This window comes from Vulpes lagopus, chromosome 2 (assembly GCF_018345385.1).
Source record: "Vulpes lagopus strain Blue_001 chromosome 2, ASM1834538v1, whole genome shotgun sequence".
Taxonomy (NCBI): domain Eukaryota; kingdom Metazoa; phylum Chordata; class Mammalia; order Carnivora; family Canidae; genus Vulpes; species Vulpes lagopus.
The window spans coordinates 89,401,981-89,415,042 of NC_054825.1; positions in this window are offsets into that span (position 1 = coordinate 89,401,981).

A 13,062-nucleotide genomic window follows, 5' to 3' on the forward strand; every position below is an offset into this window, starting at 1 on the left:
AACACAGGATTTTTAACCTGGTGAAAGAATTCTGTAGGATACTGTAACAATGGACAAAAAATGAACTCTGATGTGAACTATGGACTTTATTTTTTTTTTAATTTTTTTTTTTAATTTATTTATGATAGTCACAGAGAGAGAGAGAGACAGAGACATAGGCAGAGGGAGAAGCAGGCTCCATGCACCGGGAGCCCGACGTGGGATTCGATCCCGGGTGTCCAGGATCGCGCCCTGGGCCAAAGGCAGGCGCTAAACCGCTGCGCCACCCAGGGATCCCTGGACTTTAATTTTTAAATTAATTTAAAAATTAAATTTAAAAATTAAATTAAAATTACATATAATAAAGTTCTACAGGGAAAATACTTATAATAACTTATGTAAAATTATGTGTGTATATATATGTGCATGTATTTAAAAAGATTCATGTACATTTAGTTACTGTAACCTTAAAGAAAGTTGGGGTTATTTTCTTATACCTTTCCATATTGCTTAGTTCTTTTTTCTGTTATTATCTCATTTTTATTATCACAAAATAAGCTTACTTTATGAAGCTACATTATTAAACTAAAAATAAATGTTAATTTAAAAAAATATTTATTTATTAATTTTAGAGAGAAAGCACATGTGAGTGGGGAGAGGGTCAAAGGCAGAGGAAGAGAATCTCAGGCAGACTTCATTCAGATACTTAACTGAGGTTCCCCAAAATCAAAATATTCAGTAAAATATACTGAGCATAGAGTCTAGACCAATTAAATTTTATATAGTGTGTTAACAGGCATCTAACAGTAGATCTGTTATGGACTAATTCAAAATGTATGTTGCTCCTGCAATGTTTTTCTTTTCCTTGAAGATAAATTCCATTCTATTAATAAATGGGCTTGTTCTTAAGATTATGACTTGAAAAGGGAATCAAATGCACTCTTTTATATTTTGTCAGTTTGATAAATTTATTATTTCTGTGAATAGTACTCATTTCACTTTTATGTAGCAATTCAGTTGAGATTAATAAAATTATTTTTTGTCATAATTTAATAGTGTATGTTCAAGTTTCAAACTCTTGTGGTGTTTTCTGGGTTTCAGGATGTGAAATATTTCTGTATAATTTTTATGACTCGTAAGAAAGTGACTTGTTCTAAGAGACTCAGCACAAACATATTTGTTCTATGCTACTATTTTTATAAATTAATAGCTTTGTACTATTTTTACTTGACAAAGCATCTTTTGTTTCTATTACATGTAGGATAAAATCCAGATAAAGCAATCTTTTGGTTTCAGCATTATTTAACTCCTAAGAACAGATCAAATAGTTCCACGTGCAGGTGTATTTGTTTTTCATATTTTTATCACCCCTGATGGAGGGGCACTGGGAAACTCTTACAACATTTCCACAGTGTGTTATTTATACTCCCTCTGGGCACCATTCTTCCTATTTTACTTTAGTTATCTATTTTCTAACATATTTAGATAGTTTTACAATTCTTACATGATTTAGTACCTCTTTTTGACTGAATAGGGCCAATTTTAACACTGATATTGAGGAAGAACCAAATATTCCTTTTTTTTTGGCTAACCAGAACACATATGTTAGCTATTTAATGTAGCTGTTATGTTGTAGGTGTTATAAAATCTCCTAAAGAATATAATAATTGTCTTAGAATGACATATTATCATTGCTATGTTGGTAAATACTTAACCACCAGCTCTCTTAAAGAAAAAAAATGGCCTTGACTTGTATTTTTTTTTTTTTCCCCAAAATGTACATATTCCCATCCTGGCCTATTTTGAGCTAACAAAGTGATATCAGCTGGTCTTTACAGTTCTGAACATTTAACAATTGTCACTCCCAGGCCAGTTCTAGCACACACTAGGGGTACCTATTAATGTTTGAGAAATATAAAACTATCCCTATTTCAGCATATCTCCTTTTCGAAGGAACCATTTCCCAATTGGGCAAAGATCTTTTTGATAGTCTGGTTTTATGCTTGTCACACTAGCCGAGCTCTTTCCTGTCTTCTCTGTTAACTAGGTATTCTGACAAAAATCAATCAGATAAGTTAATTATAGCTTTCTATTATGTACGGACCCTGTTTTCCAAAAGTATGAGTTGAAACAAACTTCATATATTAATTTGGATTTTTGTACATGAAACAATTGCATGGGAGTTATTATATTTTCATAAATATTTTTACAAAAAATTAAATGTACAGGATACTATGGGATTATAGGATACTCATAGGACTAAGGATACTTTGGGAACAAATGAAAAATTTGGAATTTTTACCTATACTATATTTACTATTATCCCTTATAATTAAATATGTATGTCCAAGTTGCTCATCTTTCTTTGAAATATAACCAATAGTGTTACTTTAGCTTTGCACATTCTCAGAATTTTATCCTTTTGCTTGGCCCTCTAGGATTAGACACATTTATCAGACTACAGGTCTTAGAGATCTGTGCCTAATTTGTTCAGGTTCCATGAGGCAGAACAAAGCTCATGTTTGACTGGGAATGGAAGTGATAGTAGCTGGGCACTGAGGTCACTGATAGGATCTTCAAGAAATAGGCTAAAACAATTCCTGGCTGGACGTCTGGTTTTGCTTAGAGAGATGATTGTACTAGCACAGCCTTCTTTATCCTAATCTTGTCTAAGATCATTACTGCAATCTAGTACCTTCTCTTCGACATTTATCTTCTATTTCAGTTTTTGTAGTCCTTAGAGTATTGGGTGGAAGTGTCCATTCAATAAAACTCTATAGGTTTTTTAAAAACAGAGACCAAAAATAATTTGGAAGTGTCTCTGTTGGTTTCTGAGATCCTCACCTTCATTTCTGGGTCTAGGTTGTTTCTATCATCCTTTTACTCTGCACGACCTTTCTCCTGCATGATATAAATCTACTCATGTGAGACTTTGAACTATAACAGTCAAACAGCCATGTGGAGAATGGACAAATAAATGCTGCGTTTCTAAATAAAGAATTTCACTGAACTCTCTTAATAAAGTTTCTATGATGTCTGACAGAAAATACAGAATAGGGATGTACGAGCAATGGAAGGTATGTTCAGACGGGTGTATAATAGCAACCTGTAAGTCCATAAAACTCTCTTTTCAAATCTTTCTTTTTAGGTGATATGTAAAACAAACATTTGCTTACTATTGTTACCAAGGCAGAACAGAGAAGTAGTAGGTTCAAGTGTCAGAAGCAATACTCAGGTTAAACAGCAGAAGAAAAAATAGTAAATCTTTTTAAATATTAGAAATTTATAGAAATATCTAGATTGAACACTTTTTTTTTTCAGTTTGAGAAACCCAATCCCCCTCCCTCACTTTAAGCTTATGAAGATGCTAGCTATGAGTTCTCCTTGGGGAATTCAAAAGAGAAAATTTTCTTGACTTTCCCTTGAACCCGTGTTCTTACACCAATGTTAGAATAACATAGCAGCTGCTCTCTCAAATCATGTAAATCCCAGGAGATGTGGTTATACTTGGTGATTGCAGCTCACTCAGCTGCTCTGGGGTTAGAGTAGCTTCCTCTTCTTCCTATGTCTGCAAAAACTTTTTAAATAATGCGCTGGGAGAAAGCATAACTAGGATCTACAGCTGTGTTAAGAACCCCATTCCTTCATGGTTTGGGTTTAACAGAGCTTGTAAGACCCTTTCCTGTAAGAGGACAATACTTATTTGTTACACATGATGTTTCCTTTCATGTAGAAGGATTTACAATTCTATAACATTTTGGCTTCTCCCAGGGAAAGAAGAGTGACTTGCCTAATAAATGAGTTTAAGAGATAAACAGTGTACTTTTTCCTCCTCCCTTCAGCTCAAGGAATATACCTTCCATGCTGCTCTGCCATACCATAACTTTAGTAAGTTTTACAAACAAAAGGCATTAGGTAGGAATTTTATGGTATTGGTTATGACTGAGAGTATAGTGAGAAATAATATCTGTCAAATTTTGCCATTTGTCGTTAGGAAGACTATCGTTGCAAAATATCTTTGCGGTAGTCCGTAAGCTAGCCTTCATCGTAATCAGTCTTATTTTGCTCTTTATCTATTTTAATTCTTTTTCTTATTCAAGTGATTTAGAACTCAGAGTCGAAAAATAGTATGTTAATATTGGACCCTGCTTACCATAGCATGGAAGTAAAATTTGGAGGAAATTGAACCAATTATCCCTAAGCCTTCAATGAACCCACAGTAGCATCCCAGGTAGATGTTATATCATCAATCATCAAAGTTATAAAGGATCCTTTTATGTTGATTTAATTTGATTTCTTTTATAAAGTAATTTCCAAGGCTATTAATGTCCAGAATTATTTTAAGTGGTCACTGAATATCACAATTTACATCCTACACACACTATAACTGAATCTAACAATCAGAAATAAGGAACAGGAAATATAATATGTTAATTATACCTCAATAAAAAAGAAATATAAAGGTAACATCAATATAATTTCTGCAATCATTAAAATGGATACTCAAGAAAAACTATGAACCATTCAATATCAATACATTTATTTATTTATTTATTTATTTATTTATTTATTTAAAGGTTTTATTTATTTATTCATGAGAGACACACAGAGAGAGAGAGAGAGAGAGAGAGAGAGAGAGAGGCAAAGACACAGGCAAAGGGAGAAGCGGCTCCATGCAGGGAGGTTGAGATGGGACTCGATTCTGGGTCTCCAGGATCAGGCTCTGGACTGAAGGCAGTGCTAAACTGCTGAGCCACCCCGGCTGCCCCTACATTCTATTACTTAAATGGTCAAATTATCCAAAAATTAGTTTTCCCAAACTGATACAGTAAGACATCAGAAATATAATTGGTGTCACATCTATGAAAAAAGTTGAAAGTCTTATTAAAAACACCCATGCAAAAGAAATTCCAGGTCCATGTGCTTTCTTCAGTGAATTCTTCCAAATATATAAGGAAGAAATAATACCAGTCTTGACACAAACTCTTCCCTAGCATATAAAATATAGAAGAAAGTTCCTTATTTATTATGGATTCTAACAACATATAGAAAACATGATACATAATGAACAACTGGACTTTATTTCACTAATGCAAGGGTGATTGTTCATTAGAAAAATCAGCCAAGGCAATTCAAAACAATACTAAAGAAAGGGTGAACTCAAAAGGCTTATTAATTTGGAGATATTCAGATTATTCATAGAAAATGTACAGAACTTGCCCTCAAGTAGCTCATGGTTATTTAAACAGATAAATTACCATCAGTATAATGAAAGGGCTATTAAAAAGTGACATGAACAAAGAGCTGTGGAAGGTCGTATTTCCTGGAGAAATCATAGAACACCTTATCAGGGAATGGCATTTAAATCACGCTGCCATTCCTTTGCTCAGCCAATAATTATTTACTGAGCATTTTCTATGATTCAAAATGGACTAAGCAACAGGGAAACAAAAATAAGAACTAGTTTTATTGTAATTCTCTTTAGATATAATTATCACACATTTAATATTTGTCTCTCTCTGTGGAATATAGGTTTGTGAGAACAGAATTTCCTTTTAACTTGTTCACTGCCACACATCAATATCTATTGTAGTGTCTAGCTTATAAAAGAAAATGCTATAATGATGTAAACTCCCTAAAATAGGTGTGTACACAAAGTATGGTGGGCCACATAACTGCAGACTGGGGACAGGCTATATGAAATAGTTTATGGATATACCATAATGACTGAAATTCCAAAATAGGGTTAGAGTTACAAAGGTGATAAGGAAAAGAGAATGCAGAAGAAAAATTTATTCTATGTAGAAGGACTTGAGAAAGCAAAATGAAAGGGGTAAGAAACATCTCATTAACTATACTTCCTTGCTTTGTTGTTTAATAGCTGCTAGAGTGGCTCTAAAATGAGTATGTGTATGTGTGTTCATAAGAGAGATATGGACAGTGCCTAGCATCATACATTTCTTTTCTCTGCTACTCAGGCATGAAAGTCTGTTTTTTCCCCCAGATGATATACTCTAGGACTGCTGCACCGGCCTTCCCATAATATTGCTCTCACCATATCCTGGAAATTAATGCAGTGCTAGGCCTCTGGAAAATTATGATGTGAATACGCCTTGAAACTTTCTAAAGTAGTGGCTCTAAACTTTTTTTAGGAGAGTCAAAATTTTTCCTTCCAGAAACAAACAAATAAATATAAATCCAAAAAACATATACATGGACACAATAATAAATCTTACATGCAATTTCAGGGAATTTATGAACCCCATGAAATCCACGGACCTGAATTTTAAAATTAGGTACTTAGAAATTGATTAAAATGGATACTGGATAAATACATAGGTGCATTATGTGTGTCATTGGGGCTACAATAGAATCTTGAAATAACGCTTGGAAACTAACACAGGACTGATTGTTTTGTTATATTCTCCTTCGTTCTTCCATATTTGACATTCCCAAATTACTGCAACTTGTCTTCTGGGGCTGATATTCCATAGAAAATATTTTCTTTGTATTGGCATGTACAAAGGAGATGTAGAGATCTTTTTTTAAAGTAATGCACACGCATATCTTATGTTGAGATGTAGGGCAACAAAAGAATGTGTTTATTATGTAAAAGAATATTCTAAAAAGTATTGTATGATTATCTCACTATGAATTTTTATGTTCAGAGATAATTTATGTTTCTTGAATTTTGTAATCAGAAATAAATGTATTGTAGTTAGTTTTGGCTGTAAAACTCTCTTAATTTCTATATATTCATTACATTTTGTCATTACATAGTGCATTTCAGGAAGCTACTGCTTCTCTCAGCTGATCTAAGGAGAAAACTAAACCCCAGCTTCATATATAATAGCTTTAATCCTTTGAGATATGTGGCACCTTAACCACTATGGGACAAACGACAGAAAAATAGTCTCACTGGCAATCAAATCATGTTTCAAGAGAAACCATTAATATTTCATCTATACCTGGGTATATTGCCCTCATTAAATATTCCTGATAACTTTTCTGCATTAACTGGAGGAGTTTGAATATATGGAACTAACTTTAAAAATTAGCCTATGACAGTGACCATGACATATATATAGGAATGGCTTTAAAAAGTAAAAATGACAGACCAAATGTTGACAAGGTACAAAGCAACTGAAACTCTAATATATTATTGATGAGATTGTAAAATGATATAGCTACTTTGGAGAAGAGTTTGATGACTTCTTGTAAAATTACACATACACTTATTATATGAGCCAGCAATTCAATTTCTAAGTATTTAACCAAGCAAAATAAAAAACCTACAAAAATGAATGGATAAATAAGTAAATAGGAAATCTATGTTCACATAAAAACCTATAGGCAAGTGTTCATATTGACTTTATTTGTAATTGCAAAAAACTGGAAGTAGTCCAAATGCCCCTCAACTGGAGAATAGATCAAGGAACTGCATGTAGTATAACCATACAGTAGAATATTACTCAGCAATAAAAAGGAATCAGCTGGGAATGCCTGGGTGGCTCAGCTGGTTAAGCATCTGCTTTTGACTCAGGGCATGATCCTAGGATCCAGGATCAAGTCCAGCATTGGACTCCCCGCAGGGAACTTACTTCTCCCTCTGCCTATATCTCTGTCTCTCTCTGTGTCTCTCATGAATAAATAAATAAAATCTTAAAAAAAAATAAAAAGGAATGAGCTAATACACCTGACAATTGGATGAATTTCAAATACATTATGCTAAGTAAAAGAAGCCAGACTCGAAAGGCTATATATGACTGATTCCATTTTTATGATATTCTTGCAAAGATAAAATTACAGGAATAGAAACAAATCAGTGGTTGCAGATGCTGCAAAATAAGGGAGGACGGTTGGCTATAAAAATATCTTAGAGTAATGGAACTATTTTGTATTTTGATGTGTCAGAACATGCAGAATGATACACCAAAAAGGGTCACTTTCAGTGTATGCAAATTACAGCTTTATAAAAACCAATCATCTACATACCTATCACATGACTGAAATAAATACTTCACTCTGTGTTCTAAAAGGGAAAAAAAGGGGAGGATAAAAAGCCATTTTTCAAAGCTTTTTTTTTCTAGTCATAAAGATAATGTTCTTAGTTTGATACACTTAAATTTTAATGCAGTTTTCAAAAAATGACTCCTGGAGAACATCAGTGCTAACAATATTACTTTATTGTATAAATTTGGAATTTTACTGTACCTGTATTTATATTAATTATGAGTACATAATAGAAAATCACATATGTAATGAAATTTATTTGCACAACCTCTTTTAAGTAGGCTTTTCAAATAGTAAGTACTAGAGGATAGAGGTCAATAGCAAATTAGCTGTAAGCCTAAAATAAGCCTACAGGAAATTTTATTCTCTTTTTGTGAAGCTCTGGGCTATCCTGCAACATTTACCATAACCTGATGTAGTGGCTGAAGAGTGGATGGTTTCTTAATTTAACAGTTTAAGAACCTGAGGACCATGGGAGTTTAAGAAAATGACTCAAGAATATAAAGCTCTGAAAAGAATGAAATATGTAAAAAATCCTGATGTTTTCCATTCAAATTCCTTGGTTTTCACACTGTACAAATTCTCTTCTTCTCCTTGTTACATATTAGCTTAAAAAGGGCAAAACCTAAATATACCTAGTTCAAATTTTGAAAATATTTTTCCTTTAAATAACTTTATCATTTGTTCTTCTACCCTTTCCAATCATGCAAGAAGTTCTAGTACCTAAATATTTACTCAGCCATTAACACTGACTCTATTACTTATACAAGGATAGAGTTCTTTAAATTGTTATATTATCCATTGAAATATCAATGTGGCTTATTTTGTACAATTGTTAATCTTTTATTTACATCCTACTCCCATTCTTTCAATAGCTATTTTGTATTTTCACTACTTATCTAAAAATTTCTAAAAACGACTTCTACCTTTCTTCTTTTAACACTCAGTGTTGTCTTTGAGTTCTTAAAGCATGAGACTGTCCAACTGAACCTCTCAAAATGCATGGTCTTTCCCTACTCCTAGTTTCTGTCCATAGTGCTCCTTCCCACCTGTTCAGACAAGAAGTGTTCATTGTCATTTTAGAATTAATCATTCCAATGGATTTGTTTACGCTCATCTTTCTGGGTACATTGCTCCATCAATGACACCTTCTTTGTACTGTATTTTCATCATCTTGCTCCTTTGTTTGGGGCTAAAATCAAGTTCAAGAATCTCTGCTCTTAAGAATAAGGTACAACAATAACAGCAAGAGAAAAAATAATCACAAAACAAAATAAAACCTTTCCTTTCTTGTCTTTCTCCCATATATATCTATGTTTTTGTTTTGTTTTGTTTTGTTTTGTTTTTGCCACCTAAGCCCTTGGTCTAGTAGTCTAGTTTTCTATCTTGATGGCATGTTAATACTACATGTGGGTTTTTTTTAGCAAGCTCTAGTTATGTATTGATACAAACTTGTCAATGAAAACAATAAGACAGATAGGTTTAAAATAATGATTTGAGTTACCTTGTCATGTTGAAAATGTGTGAGAGTTCTGTGCAATAACTATTTTAAAACCTTAGCATTTTCAGAATTATGAATTTAGGTCCCAATAATATTTTTTCTACATGTTAAATGAAGTGTGGTGATGAATCTCCTGCATGTCAGTGCTTCATGTGAACTCACTGAGGATCTAGCTTGTTTGGGCCATATTTCATAGAAAGAAAATGCCAGATACTTGTTCATCCCTAGATGATGCATTTCCACCAGAAATCTGACACCACTATGTCCTTTAGCTTTGGAGTCAATAATAGCAATAACAGACCCAACATTCTAGTACTGGGAATGAAGTGCCATGAAAATCAAGTTTTGTTTGCATCAAACTCTGAATATGCTCAACTGGAAAGATAGAGTTTAAAGAATGTTGGAGAAAGACAGCTGAAGGATTAATGGAAAACAAAAATACTTTGCTAGGCTCTTGACTCAATGTGACTTTGGAAATCAGTTATTATGACAAGTGATCCATACAAAAAAAAAATCTATTGATAAATTTAATTTTGCTTTGCTTTTGTGATGACTGATTTTCCACTTAAAGTGATCAAATTAGACCTGAAATGTTTCAATTTTGTAAAATATATCACATCTCCAAAACTGTGCAATGCGTATTTGAATGGGATTTGATTAAACTACACAGTAGTGATTCACACCTATTGTGAGATTGCAAAATAGGAAAGAAGGTGCCAGTACAAAGTTGAGTATCCAGGGTGCCAATTCACCTTTTTACTGCTTCAATGTATAATCAGCTATTTTCTCAGTTTCAAAAGCACATCAGAACCAGGCATTCATAGATAAGAGTAGTAATAACATTTATCAATTGATACGTATGAACAGATCTCATTTGGGAAGATGTTAGAATTTAAGTCGCATCCACAATAGGAAGACAAAGATAGAGCACTTTGAAAAGGCTGAGAAACATAAAACTTGTCTATTCTCTGAAGAATCACATTTCCCTGAGCAAAAGAGGACATAGGAGGTCATTTCATTCTAGCGTCAAACTAGAAATGCAAATTTAGCAGACCCTCTGACCTTGGAGTAACGTGATTATGTAGGAATTGTCATAGATGTACTTATTTTGGTTTTGATATCTATATCTTAATACCTATATTGAATCCATGTGTGTATCTCGATATCTTTGTAGATATGTAGATAGTTTTCTAGATCATAATAATAATTTAATTTCAATTTATTTTTTATTTTTTATCTTTTTTTTTTTTCATTTCAATTTAAAGTAATTGAACTCACACTGGATCACTTTTATTTTCCTCTTTCTCAATGAGGTATTCCAGCTGCATGCAAATAAAACATGCCTTCCAATTCTTATAAGACATTATTGGCCATGCACAGTAGTATAACTTATCAGTTAATGCCTAAGAATCACCACGATATTTTTTTCAGATGTATTTGAGTTTTATTTTTCTAACAGGAGGTAAATTATTTAGGAAGACATGCCTTTTTTCTTGTGTTTTTCTTCATCTAGCTGAGTATTAGCATGTTGACTTTCACACTATATACATTCTATAGTATTAATACATTTGAGTTCAGAAGACAGACTTGAAGCAATAGTTGAACTGTGTCACATGCTATTCTTTTGTTTGCTTTGTAAGGTGACATCCTTCCTAACTGATATACTGTTCCATTGTCAATTGAATGAATCCTCACTATAGTCTGGATCCCCAGTAAAATTACTAATAAAGGCTAAATTGTTACATTCAAGGATATTTCTACTTCAATAGGAAAATCTATTTAAAATCTTTGAAACATAGTTTTCAAACAGTCGGATTTCAGACCATAAGACAAGTGAATCAGGTACTGAATTTTGAGGCAAGTGATACTTCCTGTTTATTGTTACACAGATGTAACTGCATACCCAATTATTTATGACATGCTCAATTTCTTTTTTCTTTTCCCCCTTACCACTAATACCTTTATGTCACTCTCATGGGAAAAATATTTTTTCAATTTTTTTCTCTTTTCAATTTTTAAAAAATATTTAGACCACTGTCAATGTGTCAGTGCAATAGACAGTCATTATCTGTGACACCTATAATTTAGTAATAAATCTAATATTCTACTCCTGTAAGTGACAATAAAATAAGATTAAACAAGTTTTCCATATATACTTTTAACATCTTTCTGTGTTTGTTTTAGCAATGGTTTCCTAAGGTTTCACATCTGTTTGATCTTACTGGTTAGCATGAATGTTTCTATATTCCTTATTCCCGTGTAAAAACATTTAATAAGAAGTTTAGGCTATATTTTCTAACTAGGGAGTTGAATCACATAGAGTTCTACTTTTTAAAAAATTTTCCTGAGTTTTCCTGGTATTTTGCAAAGGAAAGGTGTCATTTTTCATTCATATTAAATAATTTACAATGGTTACATTGTTAAAATTATATAACAATAAAATATTTAAATTATTTACATGGATTTAAAATTATTCACAGAAAAATTATAACAAAAATTATAGTGATTTTAGAAAATAATTAAAAATTTTTTGGCATATTAGAAGGTCAAACGAAAGTTACATTGACAAAACAGTTTATTAATTATTGGCATCAAGATTTTTTCCTGAGAATTTTAAATTTATCTTAATGTGATACATTTATATTATCCCAAGTGATCAATTTCTACTAATTTTTTCTTTAGAAAACTTTGCTAAAGTGAAATTTTAAAAATGAAGTATTCAAACTACCAATACATTTTAGTTTACTTAAAGGTGAAACACAAAACAAAAAACATAAAAATGGAAAATATGAATCTGAATTCCCCACCCTATGACTTATTAGTTGAAATACATATAATTTCTCTTTTTCTTCCACCTTTCTATAGCCTCAGAGAGCTATAACAAAACCAAAGGAAACAATGCACTATGTGATTTTTGGACTATAAATCTAGGTTTCATTGGCTCTTCTAAATTCCACAGCAGTCTATATGGAAGCAGACATGCTCCGTGTTGAGACCGTCCTGACATCTGACTGCTCCTGGTTTTAAGAGCATCCAGAGAGAACAAACTTGGTTGGCGTGGAATTTGGTATTTCCATGATGGGCACTGTGGACAGGGATATTAATAAGTCTTTTTAGCTTCAAGGGTAGTCCTTATCACATATGGAGGAAAATGTAGAACTATATACCATGGATTTCATGTGGAAATGTTGAAAAACTGTCTAATGGGCTTTTCTGAGGCATTCTTTTGCTTGTGCTCAGACATAATTCTGGGGAAAGTATGATCCTAAATCTTGATTTCAAAGCATCCATTAGTGAGAGAAAGAGAGTAAACTGGAATACAGAGACTTATATGAGCTGCGTCTAGAGGTAAATATTAGAGCCACTTATAGAAATCAAAAGATTCAGCAGTGTTGGGTTAAACTGTGAGAAAGACTTCAAGAGAAATGATAGCTTTTTGTGTTTTAAGACATACATATAGAAAAGTTATTTAAAGCTATGTTTCTGTTAAGTTATATCAAATTAGTTTTTGTTTTGTTTTTGACAAGCCCGGTGGCTTTAGATTTGTTTTGCCAGATTATATTAAAGAA